The sequence below is a fragment of the Akebia trifoliata genome, chromosome 13 (assembly GCF_017979445.1).
Source record: "Akebia trifoliata isolate Shusen 1 chromosome 13, ASM1797944v1, whole genome shotgun sequence".
NCBI classification, from domain to species: Eukaryota; Viridiplantae; Streptophyta; class Magnoliopsida; order Ranunculales; family Lardizabalaceae; genus Akebia; species Akebia trifoliata.
The window spans coordinates 4,226,058-4,236,304 of NC_141387.1; the positions used below are offsets into that span (position 1 = coordinate 4,226,058).

The 10,247-nt window shown below is 35.8% G+C and overlaps 1 pseudogene; it reads right to left on the minus strand.

The window, feature by feature from the left end:
• Nucleotides 1-1,080: 1,080 nt before the first annotated feature.
• Nucleotides 1,081-3,818, minus strand: LOC147387413 (G-type lectin S-receptor-like serine/threonine-protein kinase At2g19130 pseudogene; annotated as a pseudogene).
• Between the last annotated feature and the right edge of the window lie 6,429 nt (nucleotides 3,819-10,247).

Below are 10,247 nucleotides of genomic sequence, written 5' to 3' on the forward strand. Positions count from 1 at the left end.
TTTAGAAACTAAAATTTATGCACCCAATACCCTCTGAAAGATCGATTGAAAAATTCATCGACTTGGTCTGTCTTCTCCAAAAGAATTCTCTATCAATCAAAGTAGACAAAAAACAATCACCTTATTGTTTTTTTGGCCCCACCACTCAATGGACTTAGATACCAAAAATTAGACTGATTGAAATCTAGATCATTATAAGAAAAAGGCTCCAATCAATCATTTAATTTCTAAGATTTTAGGCCCACAACAGTATGGGCAAAACATTTGTGCAACCCATCTTTGGAATTTAGGCCCACCTAGCCTAAAAATATTGGCGAAGAAATATATTTATTTTTCTTTAGTAGATTATATAGAAAGGAAATCTTTTTTAGGAAATTTATTTTTCACTGATGTTATTTAATTGGGCTTTTTCCATTTGGTTCTTATTATAGAACACAAAATAACAAGAAAATTCTGTTGAAGAGTTTTGAAAAGTCATGAGTCCGTTTTTATAATTCACGAAAACGTTAAGAGTCAGACAAAACGAGGACTTCTCTACTAACATTAAACATATTTTGCGAAAGATTCATTTCTTTGATAAAGAGCCTCAAAACTTCTTTGAGTCTAGAATTTTCCATAATCTTATCTTAGTTCATAAATTACAAAAAAGGGTCCAACTTTGTCTACACAAATTATTAACCTTAAGAGATTTTTCTAACTTCAAACCATGTGATTCGTAACCCTTCTATTAGAGAGACAACACTGAACCAACGCCTGTGTCTTATATGGGTTAGAACTTTTGAAATCGACTGATTTTTTGTGACAATGAATTATCGTTTGTCATCAAATATTCATGGTCCTATTGACATAGTGTTCTTCTATCTTTACATTAATGATGATTATTTCCACTCTAAGAAGCTTTGGTTACTAGAAAACGTTATCTGTGTTTTGGATTCTTTTAAATTAGCCTTCAACTTATGATCAGAAACCTTCTCCTTATATAAGCTTGTTATTCCTAAAAGCTGAAGCATTAGGACAACTCCTTCCCCTTAAAAAAATATCAAAACCTTCTTTTTCTTCGGCAATGCATAGGACCAAATATCTTCACAAAGAAGAGCGAACACGAGAGAAAACCATCTTGTTTTTTCCTTCGATCGGAATGATTTAAAGCAAGAATAACATATCACTTATATAAAGTTATAAGAACAGCCACAACCTAAGTACCAACAACAACAACAACAACAACAAAGAAAATATGTAACTTATAAGTATGACGTAGAAACTCACAATATAGTCACCTTGATTGTGAATTGGTACTTGTCAACATGGTGGAGTGCCTTTTGGCCTGAGAAGTAGTTCAAATGTTACTCCGTACCTTCAACCTTCAACCGTTCATCAGAAGAAGACTCAAAAAGGACTCCATTACACTCAAGATTCTCCACAAGAGTTTGGAGATATAGTGGGATCGGAGGTGTGCTCACCTCTAATGCACCCTCCAACAGTTGAACGACCTGTCCCGATGATGGCCTATCCTTTTCATCATCTTGAATGCACCAACAAGCAACTTTACAAGCTCTAACAATCTCTTCTGCATTGCAAACACCTTCCAATCTATAATCTAATAGACTAAGAACTTCTTCGCCATTGTTAAGTTTTCTCGCTACAGTAATAGGAACAAAATCAAATTTATCATCCCTTGTTTGCTCTAGGTTTCTCTTTCCCGATACAATCTCAAGAAGCATCATTCCATAGCTGTAAACATCGGCTTTTGGTGTGATAGGTAGGCCAGAGATCCATTCCGGTGCAAGATAGCCTCTAGTCCCTCTCATCGTGGTAAGAACCCGACTAAAGTCCCGACCGAAAAGCTTGGCTAGACCAAAATCAGCAATCTTGGGACAGAACTTGGCATCCAAGAGTATGTTTTCTGGTTTCACATCGCAATGTATGATGCAATCTCTGCATTTCTCATGGAGATAAACCAATCCACTTGCGATCCCAAGAGCAATTTGGTATCTAGTTTTCCAATCGAGAGTCTTGGAATCTCTTCGGAATAAATGATTGTCTAAGGAACCATTTGGCATGTATTCATAGACTATCAACCTTTTAGTACCTTCGGAGCAAAACCCACGAAGATGAACCAAATTTACATGCTGAATTGTTCCGATTGTGCTAACTTCTGCTCGGAATTGTTTCTCTCCTTGTCTGAGCCCTTCAAGTATCTTGACGGCTATGGCAGTCGAATCAGATAATGTTCCTTTAAAAACAGAACCGAAGCCTCCTCCCCCCAACCTTTCGGCAAAGTTCTTTGTTGCGGAATATAAATCTTTGTACCTAAAGGGCACGAGAGAGCCTTCAACACCCTTCAGTGATCCCATCAATCGATTCCATCGGCTTCTCCATATCAGCACAACAGTGATGCCAAGGAGAGCTAAAACCCCAATAACGACTACAACTACAATGACTATAGTAGATGTTTTCTTCTTTCTATGCTTAGAACTTGGAAGCTCTGAAGCCGCTAGTCGAAGATACATGCCTCTTTCATTTACGTCTCCATCGGAAAGTTGTTTCAAGTCCCACAACCCTCCACGCCATATCGAACACCCGCCGTTGTATGAATAAGCAGAACAAGAACAATTGTTCAAGCAAGCCAATTCACATTCTTGAAGACTCCCCACTGTTAAATTCCGTGGATTTTTTGGCAATTGCATCTCGGGCATCAAAAGGAACTTATCTTTTTTATTGCCGTCCCCACATTGTAAAGGCATCTTTCTCACACACCCACTCGACCAATCGCTCAAATTCCAGTTTTTGAGAGACTTTGGTTCAAAACCTTGCAAGCATTCACAGTTTGGCAAGCTTTTTTTATTACAAATACCGAAAGGTCCACAAAGAGAGTAAGGTTCACAATGATCGTTCGGCCGGGTCCATAGCAATAACCACTCTTTGCTAGTGTTCAACCAAGTAAATTGCTGAATTTGTCCAGATAAATCAATAACAAACCTTGAAAGAATAGAACTATCTTCAACTGTATAAGTGAAATAGTTCTCTTTTTCATTTGAAACATATTTAAAATCATATAAATAATTCGACGTCATTTCGGGTACCAATGAAAAAATCTTTCCAGTCCAGAGCCCACTAGTCCAATACCTTTGGGTTCTATTCCAAGTTAGATAATACTGACTACTACCACTTGGGTCTATTTCAAGAGAAAAAATTCCATGAGAAGGATTTTCTGAGTTCTTCCATGAAGAAAGGAATTGGATTTCTCCAGTAAATTTGTTCATACCAAGTCGCCCACCGGGCAACCATGTATTAGTGGGGTGCTCAAAACTCTGCCAAAGTACGATAGACGAATTTAACCCATCTCTCAAAACAAGATTTCCAGTGTCAAGAAGCACTGCAAGTATTGAATTTGAGGTGGAAGAAGTCGAATTTGTGGACCAAATTGGGATTTTTGAAAGGTTTAGAAGGGCTAGATTGCCATTTTCAGATAGTTTTAGTTGTGAGGAAGTGTTGGGGAGTGGTTTATCTCTGTTTGCTACCCAAACTATAGTTTGAACTTGGATATTTTTGTACCAAATTCCTATATAGTAGTTCAGAGATTTACCTGGTGTGAAGAAACCCAGTTCAAATATGCCACTTTGAGAGATTATGGTTTGGTTTCCAGTGAGAGATTGACCTGGAGAGATGGTATCAGATGAGATTGAGAAATGGATTTTGAAACAGAAGAAGAGAATGAGAAGAGAAGTGTAGAATGAATTGGGTCTGAAATCCATTGGTGTGGTAACCATTCAACAATAGAGATTGGTATTTAAAGCAGTAGAGGAGAAACATTTGGTTATCAGAAATGGTTTAACTGTAGAATGAATTCGTTTGACAGAGTCTCAAACTAGTTTTTTCCCTGGTCCTGTTGTTTGACTTTGAAAGACAATGAAGACTTGTTGTTTTCTCAGTCATAGGCATTAGGTCCAAACGACCCATGACTTTTCACCTTGTAGTCATTGGGCCCAAGACCCATGACTTTTAAGCCCATCCGTTGGACTACCAACGTATGGCATCACTGATTGGTAATTTTTGATTATCTGATTTAAGCATCTTAAATTGTAGAATTTGTGAACACAAACATGACTTTGTTCAACAGCCATGGGGTTGGCTGATAAATACGCTTAAATACAATGGTTAGAAAACATATATCAGCCTATTTGTGTGTGTGGATGATAGACCACTATGATGCATAAAGGAGACATGGAGTTTGATAGCTACCAAACTCTTGCAGTACAGGATCTGTAGATACCTTGATTATGATTTTTGAACCATAGAGCAATGGTGGATCACTGGTTCAAAGATTGGCAATGTGGAAACCAATGCAATTAGATTGGGTGAAGTAAAGATCTTAGAGATGTAGTATCACATAATATCATTACCTCTGATCATATTTAAATGAGTCAATGGACAACAAAAAATTCTCGCGGCATCACTTGACCTCGCCTGTTTTGAATGACATCTTTAATTTACAAAATTACCCTTATTAGGACCTACGTGGCATACACTGGAGATTAAGTGAGTACTGTGTGATTAAAAAATTTGTGAGCAAAAAATCTCTCCAGTCAATGTAAGGTCTACTAAGTGAATGGCTAGTTTGGGATGATTTTCAGATTTTTTTAAAGGTAAATACTGGAATGATACAAATGGAGACACCAAGGTGACAAAAATGATATAGTGGGAACAAATATAATCGGAGATGCTTTTTACTCGTATCTTGCAGAAAAGCATCTATAATAATGTACACGACACCACATCATTTTGTCACCTTTATGTCTCCGTTTGTGTCACCCCAACACTACTCTTTTTTAAAATGTGAAAAAATGATATCTATGGTGAGGAAATCACCCTCACAAAAAATCAGTCCAATCAGAAATTTCTAACCTCATCAAAAGTAGTTTAGAATTATGGATCGTCTTTTTTTATTATTAATTTGTAAATCACTTTTGACGGGGTTCGAAGTTTCAGACTGGGCAAATTTTTTATGAGGATGATCTCCTTACAAAAAAATCATCTTAATCCAAAATTTTTAAATCATATAGGATAAATTTTGTCTCCCAACATTATCTCCATAATATTTTTTGTCAAACGCTACCCATATATATATTTGCTTGTCATGGATATCCCTACCCTTCGGGTGAGACTAATCTCATGTTCACATGCACAGTCTCCTCAAAAAGTTCTATGCACAATTGGTTGTGTCGAGGGTCAAGCAGACCCTGGAGAGTGATCCCAAGGAATTCATTGCTTCGTGGGTGTTCGAACACTTTACCTACCTTTCTTGAGGAGCTTATCAAGGTTTGACTGGCCATTATGCCATCCCCTTGGGGTTATCAAAATCATTATATTCAAACTCCCCAAAAATCATATTTAACTTTTAAGATTTCAAAGTTGAAGAAAATAAAAGAATTTAAGGGTGAAAGGTAAAATGTCATTATTTTCTAATTAGTTGATAAATCATCAATTAACTTATTAATTCAACAATTTAATTGACTAATTTCTTATTTTGAGAATTTTACAATTTTTCTCCTTAAAATTCAAAACAATTTGTGGCCAAGGGTGGGCTGAGATAGAAAAAAAGGAAAAAAGCTTCATAGAAGTTGGATTTAATATCAATGATGGGTGCAAATCTGGCACGCGTCTCAAACTAATTGTCCTTTGTCAAAATCGAGTGGAACCTTAAATCAATTTGTGCCTATTTATAAATGGGTGGGCCAAACTCGAACTAACCTCACCCCTAAACTATGGAAGTTTGAGTCGACCCGCCCATGACCTCCCCCCCTTCATGCACATGAGCCCCACTTTACCGTCCCCACCCCCTCTCTCTCTCTTTTTCATTCCCAAACCATCCTCTCAAATAGGGCTGTCAATGGATAGATATCCGATCGGATAGTATTATATCCGAATTTGAATCCGAAATTTTTTAGTACTATCCGAATTTGAATTCGAATCCGATCAAATATCACTAACCAATATTTGAATTCGTATCCGAATAAATTATCGGATATCCGATATTATCCGATTCGAATACAAAATCTACAATTCGAAAATATCCGAAATTTATCCGAAAAAAAAAAATCAAATCAAATAGGTTTTGAGAGAGAGAGAGAGAGAGAGAGATTTCAACTGATTCGACCTGTCAGTGGATGCCAATGCCGAAGGTGAGCCGCTGAGAGAGATTCCGACAGTGATTGAGAGGGGTTGAGATTGTGGAAAACGATGAGGGCTGAGGGCAGAAGACGATGAGGTTTTACCTTGTAAAAAAATTGATTGTCTTATTTTTGCAACTCCATTCGACTCTGAATAAAAAAAAATGAGGTTTTATTCTACGTGAGAGAGAGAGAGAGGTGTCAATGGATAGCCGAAGAAGACATTGGTTATGAAGTTCGCACCACATGGGTTTTACCGAGAGAGAAGAAGAGAGAGAGAGAGAGAGAGGAAAATGCGTACCTGCATGCTCGCCGGCCGGAGAAGAAGCTTGCAACCCCGCACGGTCGAAACCCCATCGTCGTTCCATTTACTTCGACTGGTTCGTGTGGATTAGGTTGAGAGAAGATATAAAAACAAATTAAGTTTTTGTTGTAAAACATGAATACACAGCTTATATATACATATATAAATGTTTTGTTGTAAAACATAAATACATAATACATATATTTTTTCGGAGCGGATATTATCGAATCGGATAGCGCAATATCCGAATTCGTATCCGAAATTCATTCGAATTTGAAAATAACATCCGAATCCGAATCCGAATCCGATATCCGAAATTTTCGGATAATATCCGATTTTTTGAATTCGGATTCGAATTTCAGCTATCCATTGACACCCCTACTCTCAAATTGTTATTTTATTTAGAGTTGTGATTTTCTGATTCCCCTTACTACTTTCCTGACTTTGCATGTGTATTGAACCATAGATTTTTTTCTCTTGAGATACAAAATTACACATATTTATGGGGATGTGTAATTGTGCATCCCAAGAAATTTTTTTTTATGATCTATGCACATGCTGCGTTAGGAGAGTAGAGGTGGGGAGTCGGTTAATTTAATACTTGGGCAAGGGAGACGATGATATTTATTTAATTCCCTAATGAAATTTCACCATCAAAATTATTGCATCTAAAATAGATTTTAAATTGAGGATATGTCGAATAAACAATAAAAAAAAATATGGTGAAGAATAAGCGCACGGAGGCTAACTAGAACACGTTCAAGTATCTCAAGAAAGCATTTTGTGTATAAAAACACTCATTTATGTTAATTGAAGGATTTTTGGATCCAACATTAATATAATATTACAAGTCACAGATCTTAAGTTATGAGGGTTAATTGTTTTTTCTACCAACAACTTATTTGTCCGTGGGAAGGTCACTTGCATCACATGCAAGAAAGATATATGGTTCGACCCATATCATCACCACAAATGACTAAGTTGGCTATAAACAGGATATTTATGATAATTAAGTATCCTGTTTTCCTTTTTGAGATTATGTGAGGGTGTACTTATATCCATCCCTCTGTTACAAAAGGAACCTCTAAGAAGAAACGACTCTATTATGAGATCTTTAATCCTACTATAATTGCATGTATATGGTTTATGTATGATCCAAGTGATTATTCTCTTTATGATGTTAACTTGTCAATTGAAGCGCTATGTCATTTTATTTATAGAACAGCGTTCCTAAGACTCATATTGGGACTCATATTGCGACACACCGTTTTGTCTTATATGGGCAAAAATATTTGGAATGGGCTGATTTTTTGTGAGGATGATCTCTATGGTGAGGAGATCATCCTTGTCAAAAATCAGCTCATTATGAAACTTCTAGACCGTCCAATTTTTGTTGAAAAATTATAGACCGTCCAATTTTTGTAAATCAATTTTGATGGGGTTAGAAGTTTTGGAATGGGATGATTTTTTACCAGGATGATCCCCTCATCACAGAGATCATCCTCACAAAAAATCAGCTCATTCCAAACATTTTTTCCCATATAAGACAAGACGGTGTGTCGCAATGTGAGTCTCAATATGAGTCTTAGGAACGTGACCCTTATTTATAATCAGTCCACATTTCATAAGAAATAGAGTGTTCGAAAGGTCATGGAAAATTTCAGAAATTTTTTATAAAATCATAGAATTTTTAAAATACTCTTATATAGCAATATACCATAAGAATAATCTAAAATATATTTAGGATAATTCAAAATGTGTACTAAATTATAATTTATTTTTAAAAATAAAATAATTAATAGTGTATTTTTCTAGAGACTCCTTCCAAATCTATATTCAGGGACAAGTCCTCTCTCCATTTTGGTATCACCCAAGCGTGATGAATGTAAAGCTTCTTGGAGTTCAAAACAATTGTCTATGTGTGTGATCTCTCAAGTAGACCACCTAAAATCTCTGTGTGATAAAATCTCTTTACATCTATGACCATCGAGCTCTTGAAATGAAATCAAACTTACAATCGACATTCAAGAAGATGATCATATGAGGTCTGTGATAGTATCTATTCACCCTATGTAAATCCAGCTTATCGATATGATCCAAGAAGTGTACGTTAAATTAAATGTTGGGATTCATATATGGAGTTACTATGACCCACAATAGTGTATTTTGTAGAATCAAGATTTCTATAATTCTGTAAAAATTATTTATGATAAATAAAAAACCCACACAGATTAAAGTTTTTGACTTTGTTCCTCTTTAATTTAGGTAATAGGGTCAAGGACGCGCAATGACTGGGTGGAAAGTTGTTTTCAAATATTTCTTCTGGAAGTGTAATGGGTTTTAATTTTTTCGGGCTCTAACTTCCACAAGTTGGAACTTCAGGTCCAAATCCTTTGAATTGGCGGTCAAAGTTAAGAGCCCCAAAGACTAAAACCCCGAGGGTCATCAAGTCTTGCGAGGCCGTGTGGGGGTTGCTTTTGAGTCTTTCTTTGACTTTGATGCGAGGAGAAATTACAAATCACATTTAAAAATATTTAAAAATTTTATATGGCTGTTGGTGACATTAATCACTTCAAATGACTAAAGTGCTCTTACATTCTATGGGAATTTCATTGCAGGGAAAAAAAAGGTAAAAATAAAATGTTATTTATCAAATTTTTTTTATTTTCTTATGTGACAAAGTATGTTAACTTTACATAACTAAGCTCAAATTTATAAATTACATGATATGATTTTTCAAAGTATGTAATTGCTAATTGATGCAACGGTGATTCAACCTTCCAATTAAGTATGAGAAAAGTTGGATTTGTGATTCAAAAATTTATTAAAAATAATTAATACAATAAGAAATAGTTATTTATATTTAAGATGATTAATTAAGCGAGTGACGTTTGAAGGAGACTAAATCTTAAGAATTGAAAATGAGGATACAAATGTTCACTAAAGCCAATGTTAAAGAGTATGTATGAAAACTAGGGATATCTCTAATTTTTTACTAAAACCAAGGAGTACCTCAAAATTGCTCCAATGTTTATGGGTAATGATAAGGTCCCAATAATCTCACTTTGGGACCGTAATTTCACCGAGATTACCATCGTATAAATATTAGTTCCCTTAAAATAATAATAAATTTTATTAAATCCCAAATTAATATGACTAACAATAGTTTGTTACTAATTTCAGGTAAAAAGGGCACATTCGGAAATCAACAAACGGTGTAACAACTATGGTTACAACATGCGAGCAAAAAGGAAGCATCCGGCAAAATCTCGAGGATTTTGGGCGCCACGTCACCGCGCCGCGGTTAGCCATGACCGCGCCGCGGTCATTTCGAGGAATTTGTTTTCGAGATTTTTACAGAAGCTTCTAGAAGCTTCGGTGGTTGTAACTGATTGGGTCATTTGAGTCGAATTATCCGCCAAACCACCCCGATTACCCGAATATGAACATTATAAATTGGGGGGCTCTTCTCTTCTTCTCTTGTTCAATAATTTCTGATTTTTCTTTCTTTCTTCTCTGTAATTTTTCTTTTGGTGAGATCTTGAGTGTAGTGAGAACATCAAGAGTAAGCCATTGGCTTTATTGTAATTTTTTTGGAGATCCATTCAAGAAGGAATCAAGTTGCATCTTCATCTTCTTCTCCCATCTTCTCTTTGCTTTTTATTAATTGTTGCAATTATGAATCTTGCAATGAGTGGCTAGAATCTCCTTAGAGAGTTCAATAATGCCAGAGCAAGTCCATCCATTTAATGTAGTTTCAAATTCATTATTCT